Source organism: Chiloscyllium plagiosum, unplaced genomic scaffold (genome assembly GCF_037043375.1).
Source record: "Chiloscyllium plagiosum isolate Xiang-an unplaced genomic scaffold, Cpla_swu_hap1 HiC_scaffold_3, whole genome shotgun sequence".
In the NCBI taxonomy this organism is placed as follows: domain Eukaryota; kingdom Metazoa; phylum Chordata; class Chondrichthyes; order Orectolobiformes; family Hemiscylliidae; genus Chiloscyllium; species Chiloscyllium plagiosum.
Genome location: NW_028270141.1, coordinates 56,606,628 through 56,621,204, shown reverse-complemented (window position 1 = coordinate 56,621,204; position 14,577 = coordinate 56,606,628).

The following is a 14,577-nucleotide window of genomic DNA, read 5'->3' as shown; positions in this document are numbered from 1 at the left end:
TATCCACAGTTACACTAATTTTCATGTCATCTGCAAAACTTACTCAGACCACTACATTTTCATCAAATACTCATACCTCAACTGACACCACAACAAATCATTCAGTTATTCATTATCTTCTTCACTCAGTCATTCGCTGACTCATCCAATCATTTATTCACTCCTCCATTCACTATTTCTGCAACATTATTCTGTATACATTGATTGTTACATTTGTCCATGTAAAGCAGTGAGTACATTTCAAAAAGTAGTTCATCATTGGCATAGAATCAAACAATGGCTATATCTCTGAAGGAGGATATTGGCCTGTCAAGACTTGCATAGGCTTACAAAAGGGAAGTTCACCGAATGCCATTATACCACCTTCTCTCCATAATATTGTACATTCTCTCTTTTCAGGTAACCATTTAATTCCTTTTGGATGTTTTGATTGATCCTGCCTTCACCATACTTTCAAGCAGTGCATTCCAGACCTGAACCATTCATTGCAAAACAAAGTCTCTCCCCTTATATCACCATTGGTTTTCTGCTAATTACCTTAAATTTCTGTACTCCATTCTCCTTCCACCAATGGGAACATTTATTCCCTTCTAGTCTTCATAGAAGGACAACTCTGTCAAATCCCTTCCCAATCTTCTGTTCACCAAGGACAGCAGTTCCAACATTAGACTCTCCTGACAATGTGATTAGACTGTAGTCATATTAAGATTCTCACCTTCCCACTCCCTCTCCTCCATGTTCAATAAAAACTAATGGTAAAGAAGAATCATTATCAGAGAAGACCTGATTAATGAAGGACTGTAATCAAAACTGACTGATACATCTCACAAAATATACCAAGGGGCATTAAGAATTGGGAAGAACAGGGGTGCATTTCCTGTAGCTTGCCTTTAAGAGCTTCAGCAGTTTGTGGCCCTGGACTTGGTATTTAGCCAAAACAAGATGACCGCTGCTGTCTGCCCTAAAACTTAGAATGGGGACATGAATATTCCAGTGGAACAATGCATGCTGTCAGTGACATCTCAGTATTTTAATGATAGAATTTGGGGTAGGCCAGTTCAATCTGGTGGCAATACACACAATACACACGAGGCTTCACAGAGAGTACAAGACCTTGCAAACTGCCTCCAGATCAAAGTGGAATCTTGATAGGTGAGAGGAAGGAGGTAGATCTATTGAAACCAAAATCTAGTCCATCAGTTAATACTGGCTTATGCCAAAAATCATGTTGTAATTCTTGGCCAGGAATTATATCTTGGTATTGTCCAATAATATTTGATTGATATAGATACGCAATGCAAAACAATTATGCCTCTGGCATACAGTAGCCATGTGACCTCTACCATGTAACACTAACTGGAGGTATCTATCCTACAGCCAGTTCAAAAGACCATAGAAGCCAGAAACCAGTTGCACTATGATCCCAAAACATGGTCTTAGAGTTGGGTTCAGATTGAGTATTGAACAGCAGTACAGAATCACAGCTAAAGCTTTCTGTATGTATATCAGGAATAAAAGAATGACCAGAGAAAGCTTAAGGCCAGTCAAGGATAGTAGTGGGAATTTGTCCAATGAGATGGAGAAACGCTAAATAGATATTTTTCGTCACTGTTCACACTGGAAAAATGTTGTTGAGGACATTACTGAGATACAGGCTACTAAACTAGGTGGGATAAAGGTTCACAAGGAGGAGGTGCTAGCAATTCTGGAAAGTGTGAAAATAGATGAGTCCCCTGGGGTGGATGGAATTTATACTAGGATTCTCTGGGAAGCCAGGGAGGAGATTGCAGAGCCTTTGGCTTTGATCTTTATGTTGTCATTGTCTACAGGAAGAATGCCAGAAGACTGGAGGATAGCAAAATGTTGTTCCCTCATTCTAGAAGGGAAGGAACCCTGGTAATTATAGACCAATGAGCCTTACTTTGGTTGTGGGTAAAGTATTGGAAAAGGTTATAAGAGATAGAATTTAACATCTAGAGAGGAATAAGTTGATTAGGGATAGTCAACACAGTTTTGTGAAGGGAAGATTGTGCCTCACAAACGTTTTTCAGTTCTTTAAGATGGTGACCAAACAGGTGGATGAGGGTAAAGCGGTTGCTGTGGTGTATATGGATTTCAGTAAGGCATTTGATAAGGTTTCCCATGGTAGGCTATTGCACAAAATACGGAGGCATGGGATGGAGGGTGTTTTAGCAGGATGGATCAGAAATTGGCTGGCTGAAAGAAGACAGAGAGTGGTGGTTAATGGGAAATGTTCAGCCTGGAGTTCAGTTACTAGTTGTGTACTGCAAGGATCTGTTTTGGGGCCACTGTTGTTTGTCCGTTTTATAAATGACCTGGATGAGGGAGTAGAAGGATGGATTAGTAAATTTGCGGATGACACTTAGATCAGTGGAGTTGTGATTAATGCTGAAGGAAGTTGCAGGTTACAGAAAGACATAGATAAGCTGCAGAGCTGGGCTGAGAGGTGGCAAATGTAGTTTAATGCAGAAAGGTGTGTGGTGATTCACTTTGGAAGGAGCAAAGGAATAAAGAGTACTGGGCTACTGGTAAGATTCTTGGTAGTGTAGATGAGCAGCGTGATCTCACTGTCCATGTACATAGATTCCTGAAATTTGCCACCCAGGTTGATAAGGTTGTTAAGAAGGCATACAGTTTGTTAGCTTTTATAGGTAGAAGGATTGAGTTTCAGAGCCACGGGGTCATGCTGCAGCAAAGAAAACTTTGGTGCAGCTGCACTTGGTGTATTGCGTACAGTACTGGTCACTGCATTATAGGAAGGATGTGGAAGTTTTGGAAAGGGTTCAGAAGAAATTTACTGGGATGTTGCCTGGTATGGAGGGAGGGTCTTATGAAGAAAAGCTGATTAGATTAGATTAGATTACTTACAGTGTGGAAACAGGCCCTTCGGCCCAGCAAGTCCACACCGCCCCGACGAAGCTCAACCCACCCATACCCCTACATTTACCCCTTACCTAACACTACAGGCAATTTAGAATGGCCAATTCACCTGACTTGCACATCTTTGGACTGTGGGAGGAAACCGGAGCACCGGAGGAAACCCACGCAGACACGTGGAGAACGTGCAAACTCCACACAGTCAGTCGCCTGAGGCGGGAATTGAACCCGGGTCTCTGGCGCTGCGAGGCAGCAGTGCTAACCACTGTGCCACCGTGCAGCCCACTGAGGGACTTGAAGTTGTTTTCATTAGAGAGAAGAAGGTTGAGAGGTGACTTAGTTAAGACATTCAAGATAATCAAAGTGTTAGATAAGGTGGACAGTGAGAACCTTTTTCCTCGGATGTTGATAGATAGCACGAGGGACATAGCTTTAAATGGAGGAGTGATAGATATAGGACAGATGTCAGAGATAGTTTCTTTACTCAGACAGTAGTAGGGGCGTGAATGCACTGTCTGCAATAGCAGTAGATTCGCAAACTTTAAGGGCATTTAACTGGTCATTGGATAAATACATGGATGAAAATAGAATAATGTCAGATAGATAGGCTTCTGATTGATTCCACAGGTCAGTGCAACATCAAGGGCCGAAGGGGCTGTACTGCGCTGTAATGTTCTATGATCTATGTTCTACATTCTACTAAACGGGGAACACACAATACTCTGAGATTCTGAAGAGGAGTCATACTGGACTCCAAACATTAACTTACTTTCTCTCTACCAATCTTGCCAAACCTGCTGAGTTTCTCCACCATTCTGTGTACATTATAGGATGCCCAAAGCTGCAGTCAGCTGCTAAAACTCCTGAAAGATATTGCTAAAACAAAGAAGCAAGACACAGCAGAAACACTGGCAAGACACAATGTCTGCAACTTTTCCTCTCCCAGCACTAGTTGAAAAAAAAGGTGATATGAAACAGAACTGGCAGTTTTTCCACATTTGTGGAATATTTGCAACAGATTTATTTAGCCAGCTAGAGCAGTTGTTTTAACATTGTTGGAGAAGACTATTTCAAAAGGTCTTCCTTCATAAATCTCTATGAAGAATAAATAAAAACAGACTGCAGAAGTTTTGAAAGCTTCAAAAGATAAGCTTGAACCCGAATGGAATAAATGTCACTCAAAAAGTATGTGTCATATCTGGCCTGAGGTTAAAAAAAGGTCCATCTGACTAAATTAACATAGTTTACATAATTATGTAAAACTGCAGAACTAGAAGATGACCTAGTTAAAAACAAGTTTGCTTTAGATATAGGAATCCTGCAGTGGGAACAGGTCTACTGAGAGAGGAGAAATTTACCTTCAGGAAAATGATCCAACACTTGCTGAGGTTGCAAATCAGCAATTACAGCAGAATCAATGAAGCTTTGCATAATGCTGATAGATATTCCAGGCTGCAAATACGGCAGAGAGCATCATACAAAGTTTAAAAAAAAGCCATATCTAATATGAGGGAAGCAGTGTTTTCACTGCAGGAATCTGAATAATTTTGCATGCAAGTGCATGGCTAGGAGGAAGGTGGTTACGGATGGCCACTGAAGAGATATTGGCTGAAGATTCTGATGGTTTGTAGCATACGACAGGTTGGTTCAATCAGATCAATAGGCAATAAATGGAATATTACTGTTGGAGAGATAAGCGCAGAAGGAGAACATTAAGTCATCATGAAGTGTCAGACAGACTCCAGTCATCTAATACCATGACCTATGTGAAGTATTCGAAACATGAAGCTCTCAAAAGTAAAGTCAAGGCTTTACAATATTCATTCAGCTGTTCTCTACAAACAAAGATCTGGTAGTACACAAAACAACCTGTGCTTACACAACTTACAACATAACATACAACATTAGATGGGATATTGTGATTGGACTTTGATAATTAGTTGTGAGTCTATGAAGAAATATGTCAGTTAGGTTTGTGGTGTGTTGTGCATGCATAAACTGGAACTGCAAGTAAACAGGACCTTATTCTTTACAGATAAAAAGAACCTGTTTAAACAACAAAAAGGTGACATTTGCTGCTTCATTTCTCTAGGCAAAGACCTGACCACAGTTAACCTGCCTGGTTTAAAATCTAAACAAAATCTGAGCAGTTAACTGGTAATCATTACTAGCAGGTGCATTCTCCACTGTAATGAATCTACTAGTTAGAGTCCACCTGTCATTCAATCAGCATTTTCTTCTCATGCAGTATAAATGTTGTTTTCCCCTTCCCTTGGTATTTCTTGTGTATCATTCTAATGAGTGTAAGAAGTAAAGCTTTAACAAAATAGGTCTTTTTTCAACAATATTCTTAAAATATATGTACAAAATAGATGTAAACAAAAGCATATGAAGCATGGTCAGACTTTGATAAATTTAGACAGCCAGAATATGAAATGGACCTTCATGTTGGGAATTTTACTACCTAGTTTTGTTCAAGCTATTTTGTTCAAGCTTAGCTTCTTACACTCATTAGGGGTGGCACGGTGCCTCAGTGGTTAGCACTGCTGCCTCATAGCACCAGGCAATTGTGTGGAGTTTGCGCATTCTTGTTATGTTTGCGTGTGTTTCCTCTGGATGCTCTGGTTTCCTCCCACAATCCAAAGATTTGCAAGTTAGGTGAATTGGCCATGCTAATTTGACCATGGTGTTCAGGGATTTGTAGGTTAGGTGCATTAGTCAGGAGTAAAGGTAGGATAGTAGGGTAGGGGAATGGGTCTGGCTGGGTTACTCTGAGGGTCAGTGTGGACTTGTTGGGTTGCAGGGCCTGTTTCCACATTGTGGGGATTCTATGATTCTAGTTTCTTTCCAGAGGGTTGGAGAATAGGAAACTGTCATCAATGAGGCAACATGACTTCAGAACGAGGAAGCTAATTCATCCTAATAGGCTCCTCACTTGCGAGAATCTTGTCTTATTGTTCAACATTTGATTAGAAAATGGAACTTACTGCTCTCAGCAGTGGGAAGTTCCTCACTACCGATCAAAAACGATTATCCCAACTTTCTCACTGTAATGATTAGAACGGACGTCAGATCTCAGAATAGGAGTTCCCTAACTGCACCAGTTTAATAGCCCCAGTCAGGGAGTCTTAGCTGATAGATACAAACAAGAGTGTCGGGGGTTCTGCTCATTCTAGGAGCCGGCACATGTAAATACTGGGAGACTGGGTGATGGGATAGTAGCCTTCGTGGAGTTATTTCAATGCCAACAAGGGTAGGATCAATGATGTAACCATGTAACAGCACCTATAGCTGAAGCCCAACTGGACTTCAAACAGAAATACAATTGGCTTTTTCATTAGAAAATGCAGAAAGTGGAGCTTATGAATTACAGAGTTTGCCGATGAAAGTGGAACACCCTCGCCAGACTGGCTGAGCTTGGGGGAAGACCACTTGAGAGAAGGCAAATGCATACCCTCACTCAGGACATACCTTGAACAGAAAGACCTTCGATCAGCCCACAGCAAAACCAAAACAATTTCAAGCCTTACCCAAATGCTTAAATTTTTTCTGGATCTAGACTTGTAGGCCATTGTAATTGCTGCCAATATGTGGACTCAAGACAGCAAAAGTGTTCCACTAGGCCTGAATTGAGTAACAGAACTCATAACCTGGTATCTAGGAGAGTGCTCACACTATAGCAGGTTTGGAACACAAATTGCTGAGCAAATTTGAAATTGCAACTAATCAAAATAAATGCCTCATTAAATGGTGCATAGAGTTCATTCGTCAAACAATGGGACGATAATAGAAAAGTTGTAACCATCGTTTGCAATACACAAACTGTCAGAAATGTTGGCCACAGACAACATGCCATCATTTACAAGCAGGAAATTTGAGTATTTCCTAAATTTGACATGTAAGAACAGCAAATCAGGGGTCTGGCAGAAACAGGAGTCCAAACTTCGATAGCAAGCCTAAAGAAATAGCCTACAGCTTCACTTGATATCAAACTGTCTTGGATCCTATTCAAATATAGGACCTCCCTCATGGAAGTATAGGGATAGCTCCAGAAGAGTTGCTAATGGGGAGAAGACATTGCACCAGGTTAAACCTGATCTTCCCTGACCTGGTAAGTGAAGGACGTTGTGTGGTTTGGGGGGGGTGGGGGCGTGTTTGTGGAGAGAAGCAGGAGGAGGGTAAAATGGCAGACACAGACCTCCACTAAACGAAGGAGGAAGTTTACTTCAAAGAACGAAATTTGATATCAAAACCACAGGAATGGCCCTGCATGGGTAAGAGGCATGGTCGAAGCAAGGTTAGGTCCATGACTTACAAATTTCACACAAGCAAAACAAACAATAGTATTGGCTATAATGTATTTCATTGTTTAGTGAGGCATTGAGGAAAGCAATACAAGTATCAAAGTTTAACTGAAAATGATGAGAAAACAGACTTGAAATTGAATGCAGTCTGCATTAAGCAACTGACTGGGCTGACATCTCCTAACAACTGAGGCACATTCAATTGCTAAGTTCAGGCAGGAGAGGCAGTCTTGAACGAGCAAGTGGATGACATGAAAGTTACAGCCTCAAGGAGGGCAGGAGCATAACATACCTGACTCCTCAGAACATCCAGCAGGGCTCTCAGAACCTGTGGGTTCTTCCCTTCCATCTAGTGTTGAACAAACCTGAGGGTGAGATGGATATGGCAGATGTCATAGCCTCGACATGGTTAATGCCTAAAGATGCATTTCAGCCGAGACACTCCGAGCGCAAGAGGTGGGCGACAGCCCAGTACATACCACCGGTATCTTTTCCATCTATCCACTCCACCCTTCCCCCCGACCTATCACCTTCATCCCCTCCCCCACTCACCTATTGTACGCTATGCTACTTTCTCCCCACCCCCAACCACATCTCACTCATCTCTCCACCGTTCAGGCTCTCTGCCTGTATTCCTGATGAAGGGCTTTTGCCCAAAACGTCGATTTTACTGCTCCTCGGATGCTACCTGAACTGCTGTGCTCTTCCAGCACCACTAATCCAGAATCTGGTTTCCAGCATCTGCAGTCATTGTTTTTACCTAGTTGATTTTAACCCTACTGTGAATCCTCTTGCAAGGATGCCTGCCTTGAAGAAGTTTTTCTCCTCTCTCTACAAGAATCTCAGGGAGTCCCTCTCCCACTGCAACTCCCAGATCATTTCCTCTGCCCTAAAGCTCTTCAGCCATGTCCTGAAACAAACTCACTACCACAGCCACATTTGCTTCCTCAGTGCCTGCCTCATTTCCCCTTCCCCCACCTCACCCCAGTTCCAAACTTCCAGCTCAGCACTGTCCCCATGACTTGTCCTCCCTGCCTATCTTCTTTTCCACCTATCCACTCCCCCCTCCCCCCCGACCTATCACATTCATCCCCTCCCCCACTCACCTAGTGTACTCTATGCTACTTTCTCCCCTCCCCACCCCCACCCTCCTCTCACTCATCTCTCCACCCTTCATGCTTTCTGCCTGTATTCCTGATGAAGGGCTTTTGCCCGAAACGTCGATTTTACTGCTCCTTGGATGCTGCCTGAACTGCTGTGCTCTTCCGGCACCACTAATCCAGAATCTGGTTTCCAGCATCTGCAGTCATTATTTTTACCACCGGTATCTGAGGCAGAGTTGGAGGAACTGGACTAGGTATGAAAACTCCCCAGGAGGAGAAACTACAGGAAAAAGAATGGGCTTACATCAGAAGTGGAGGTGGGCAAGAGCTTCAAGTTCATAGGAGTAAATATCACCAAAAAGATCTATCCTGGTCCATCCACATCAATGCTACAGTTTAAAAAGCATACCAACACCTCTAGTTCCTCAGAAGGCTAAGGAAATGTGGATTTCCACAAATGGTTCGGACCAAAATTTTATAGATGCACTAAAAGAAGCATCCTATCTGGATGTGTCAGAGCTTGGTATGGCAACTCCTCTGCCCAAGATTAAAATAAATTACAAAGAGTTGTGAGCACAGTCCAGGCCATCATGAAAACTAGCCTTCCTTCCATTGACTCGCTTTACACGTCTCACTGCTTCAGGAAAGCAGCCAACATAATCAAAGATGTCTCCCACCCTGGTTATACTCTCTTCCACCTCCTTACATCAGGCAGAAGATGCTAAAGCTTGAAAACATATACCAACAGATTTAAGAACAGTTTCTTCCCCACTGTTATCAGATTTATGAAGGCACCTCTCACATTAGAGTTGATCGTTCTCTGCACCTTCTGTACAGCTTCAAAATTATATTCTACATTCTGTTCTATTACCCTGATGTGCGTACAATATGATTTGAAAACAATATTTTTCACTTTTGTCATGGTACATATGACAACAATAAATCAAATTAAATCAAATCAATCTTCTGTGTGAAAACATTTTTCTTTAAATCCCTTCTAAGTCCCCTGCTTGTTACCTTAAAATTATGCCCCAATCTTTGACTCTACCACTAAAGGGAAAACTTTTCTCCTTTTCTAACTTCTGTATATCTCATAGAACTTTGTAAATCTCAATCACATTCATTTCAGCCTTGTCTGCTCTAAAGAAAACAACACCAGCCTATCTAGCTTCTCCACACAGCTGAAAATAGCTCCAGCAAAGCAACATCATTCAATGTTGCCCCTGTCCAATGCAATCACATCCTTCCTATAGTGTGACAATCAAAACTGCCCCACAGTATTCCAGCTCTGACCTAACATTTATAGAGCTCCATCATAACCTTGTATCTAATATCTTGTATCATAACATGTTGTATCTAATGTCTTGACTAATAAAGGCAAGAATTCAATATGCTTTCTTAACTATCTTATCTACGTGTTCTGCTAACTTCAAGAATGCACACTGAGGTCCTTCTGATCTTCAGTACTTTCTAGGATCCTACAATTCAATGTTTACTTCCTTGGCTTGTTAATCGCCCCCAAAAACTGTTTCATCTTACATTTTTCAAAATTCCATTTGCCACTGTTCAGGATATCTGCAGTCTAAGGCTTTTCTCCTTGCCACACCACCAATGTCAGGAGAGTTGGGAGGTGGGGTAGATGAAGAACAAGGCTTGCTGTTAGTTTAGGTGAGAGTTGCAGAGATCTGTCAACTGACAATATTATCCTTAGCCTAATATGTGATCTAGCTACAAATGAGGCTCTGCCCTACTCACATCAGTCAGTACATCTAGGCTTTTTTTGCTGTTCAGTGGGTTCAAATATCAAGAGGTAAGCAGCAATTACTAAGAGCTAGAACTCAGAACATTCACAACTGGCTAATGGTGCTGGCCATAGGAAGATATGAGCAAGAAAACAATCTAGCAAAAAGATTAATGAAACTTCACTAATCAGGCAGAAAGCTTTGTGAATTAACTGAAGCATAATTTTGATCTGGAACATTGCTATCATTTTTCACACTTGATTTGTCTCTTTAATTAATTCCACACTCCCTGTCAATCACACAAGCAAAATGAACAATAGTACATAGAACATAGAAAAATACAGCACAGTACAGGCCCTTTGGCCCTCGATGTTGCACCGATCCAAGTCCACCTAACCTACACTAGCCCACTATCCTCCATATGCCTATCCAATGCCCGTTTAAATGCCCATAAAGAGGGAGAGTCCACAACTGCTACTGGCAGGGCATTCCATGAACTCATGACTCGCTGAGTAAAGAATCTACCCCTAACATCTGTCCTATACCTACCACCCCTTAATTTAAAGCTATGTCCCCTCGTAATAGCTGACTCCATATGTGGAAAAAGGTTCTCATGGTCAACCCTATCTAAACCCCTAATCATCTTGTACACCTCTATCAAGTCACCCCTAAACCTTCTTTTCTCCAATGAAAACAGCCCCAAGTGCCTTAGCCTTTCCTCATACGATCTTCCTACCATACCAGGCAACATCCTGGTAAACCTCCTCTGCATCCATTCCAGTGCCTCCACATCCTTCCTATAGTATGGCGACCAAAACTGCACACAATACTCCAGATGCCACCGCACCAGAGTCTTATACAACTGCAACATGACCTCAGGGCTCCGGAACTCAATTCCTCTACCAATAAAAGCCAGTATGCCATATGCCTTCTTCACCGCACTATTTACCTGGGTGGTAACTTTCAGAGATTTGTGTACATGGACACCAAGATCCCTCTGCTCATCCACACTACCAAGTATCCGACCATTAGCCCAGTACCCCGTCTTTTTGTTACTCTTACCAAAGTGAATCACCTCACACTTACCTACATTGAACTCCATTTGCCACCTTTCTGCCCAGCTCTGCAACTTATCTATATCCCGCTGTAACCTGACACATCCTTCCTCACTGTCAACAACTCCACTGACTTTTGTATCATCCGCAAACTTGCTCACCCAACCTTCTAGCCCCTCCTCCAGGTCATTTATAAAAATGACAAACAGCAATGGTCCCAAAACAGATCCTTGCGGAACACCGCTAGTAACTGCACTCCAAGATGAACCTTTACCATCAACTACTACCCTCTGTCTTCTTCCAGCCAGCCAATTCCTAATCCAAACCTCCAACTCACCCTCAATGCCATACTTCCGTATTTTTTGCAGTAGTCTACCATGGGGAACCTTATCAAACGCCTTACTAAAATCTATATACACCACATCTACCGCTTTACCCTCGTCTACCTCCTTAGTCACCTTCTCAAAGAATTCAATAAGGTTTGTGAGGCACAACCTGCCCTTCACAAAACCATGCTGACTATCCTTGATCACATTATTCCTATCCAGATGTTCATAAATCCTATCCCTTACAATTCTCTCTAAGACTTTGCCCACAACAGAAGTGAGACTCACCGGCCTATACTTACTAGGGTTATCCCTACTCCCCTTCTTGAACAAGGGAACCACATTTGCTATCCTCCAGTCTACTGGCACTATTCCTGTAGATGAGGACATAAAAATCAAGGCCAATGGCTCTGCAATCTCCTCCCTTGCTTCCCAGAGAATCCTAGGATAAATGCCATCAGGCCCAGGGGACTTATCTATTTTCACCCTTTCCAGAATTTCCAACACCTCTTCCCTACATACCTCAAAGCCGTCCATTCTAATTAATTGTGACTCAATATTCACATCGGCAACAATGTCCCGTTCCTGAGTGAATACTGACGAAAAGTATTCATTCAGTGTCTCCCCAATCTCTTCAGCCTCCACACGCAACTTCCCATTAGTATCCTTGACTGGACCTATTCCTACCTTAGTCATTCTTTTATTCCTGACATACCGATAGAAAGCCTTATGGTTTTCCCTAATCCTACCAACTAAGGACTTTTCATGTCTCCTCCTTGCTGCTCTTAGCTCTCTCTTCAGATCCTTCCTGGCTACCTTATAACTCTCAATCGCCCCAATTGAACCTTCACACCTCATCTTTACATAGGCCGCCCTCTTCCATTTAACAAGGGATTCCAATTCCTTATTAAACCACGGCTCCCTCACACGACCCTTTCCTCCCTGCCTGACAGGTACATACTTATCAAGGACACTCAATAGTTGCTCCTTGAACAAGCTCCACTTATCAATTGTGCCCATGCCTTGAAGCCTACTTTTCCAAGTCACGCATCCTAAATCGTGCCTCACCGCATCATAATTTCCCTGCCCCCAGCTATAACTCTTGCCCTGCAGTGCACACTTATCCCTCTCCATCACTAGAGTAAAAGTCACCGAATTGTGGTCACTGTCCCCAAAGTGCTCACCTACCTCCAATTCTAACACCTGGCCTGGTTCGTTACTCAGAACCAAATCCAGTGTGGCCTCACCTCTTGTTGGCCTGTCTACATATTGTGTCAGGAAACCCTCCTGCACACATTAGACAAACACCGACCCATCTAACGAACTCGAGCTATAGCTTTCCCAGTCAATATCTGGAAAGTTAAAGTCCCCCATAACAACCACCCTATTACTTTCACTCTTCTCCTGAATCATCCTCGCAATCCTTTCTTCTACATCTCTAGGACTATTAGGAGGCCTGTAGAAAACTCCTAACAGGGTGACCTCACCTTTCCTATTCCTAACCTCAGCCCAAACTACCTCAGATGGCGAGTCTTCATCCATCGTCCTTTCCACCGCTGTAATACTATCTTTGACAAGCAATGCCACACCTCCCCCTTTTTTACCCCCACCTCTGACCCTACTAAAACATTTAAACCCTGGAACCTGCAACAGCCAATCCTGTCCCTGTTCTACCCCTGTCTCCGTAATAGCCACAACATCGAAATCCCAGGTACCAACCCACGCTGCAAGTACGGCCTATACGAATTTCATTGTTTAGTGAGGCATTGAGGAAAGCAATGCAAGCGTCAAATTTTAACTAAAAATGAGGAAACAGACTTGAAATTGAATGCATTAAGCAATTGACTGGGCTGACATCTCCTAACAACTGAGGCCCATTCAATCGCTAAATAATTGTCAAGCTAGCAAAACAGCGGATGAGTCAGGAGCACCGAGTGCCATTAACCATTATTCTTTGCCAGTTCACTAATGTTTATCAATTACCAGGTGCCATCTTTTCAATCTCCACTCATTTTCAATTGGGCACTTTTGCAATGTTTAGACAATTAGCATCCGGGTCAGGCTGATTAAACACAGTAACAAACCATTGGGAAGAATCCAAGAGTTCACTGTTGCTTGGCTAATGTCAGGCTTTGGTATTAAAAATGAAGTGGCAGATAATCTTGGTGGGAGGATGAAGGGAAATTTGTCACAACTTGGTGTTGAGAATTGCAGTGTGTCACTTTCTCAAGCTGAAGTGAGTTTTCAGCAACAGACATTCAACAGCATCACACGACACACATGAAATCCACTGCCATATCATGTCTGTGCCAGCATTTCAATGAACTGTCCACTCATTTCAACATTCCCCTCATTCCCAATATTCTAGAAACATTTGTTTAATTAGATTTCACCAATTCCATTTTGTACACTTTTGGATCTGCTAGTACCATCCTTCAAGGCAAAACATTCCAGACCACAACACTATGTAAACCACAAACCTGCACCACATTCCCATTAATTCCTGAAATCTGTCTCCCTTGGTTACTGACTCTTCCACCACTGAAAGCCATCTCTGTAGATATTCCTTTGAAATCTTCAAGAGATTCTGGACACCTCTGTCAATTGTTCCTCTACTATTCCCTTCTCCAGTCTCTCCATGACTTGTCATTCACAATACCATTACTGAAAATTTCCCCTGCACCTGGACCTTGTGATGTCCAGCACTATAAATAATGCTCTAGCTGAAGTCTAACAAGTGAGTTATAAACTGAAATAACTACACAAGGGCTGGTATCCTGTCACCAAGTCACCCTTTATTTACATGTGCACGGTACAAGGGCCCTGACCAGCCAGCTCAGAGTCAGTCCCTAGAATAAGGAGATTCTGACATTTCTGTTTCTTTTTGTTAATTTCCTTTGCTTTTGTTTAATAAAAAATAAAGAAGAAACAAAAATAAACTCCTCCTCAATGGGATGACACCAACAGAATCAGCTGCTCCTTAGATGCTGCCTGAACTGCTGTGCTCTTCCAGCACCACTAATCCAGAATCTGGTTTACAGCATCTACAGTCATTGTTTTTACCAACAGAATCAGTCTCCTCTCCTCTTTAATACAGGAAAAAAAGAGCAGAGTCCTTCACTCATACTGATCCAGCTCCCTCAGACCCA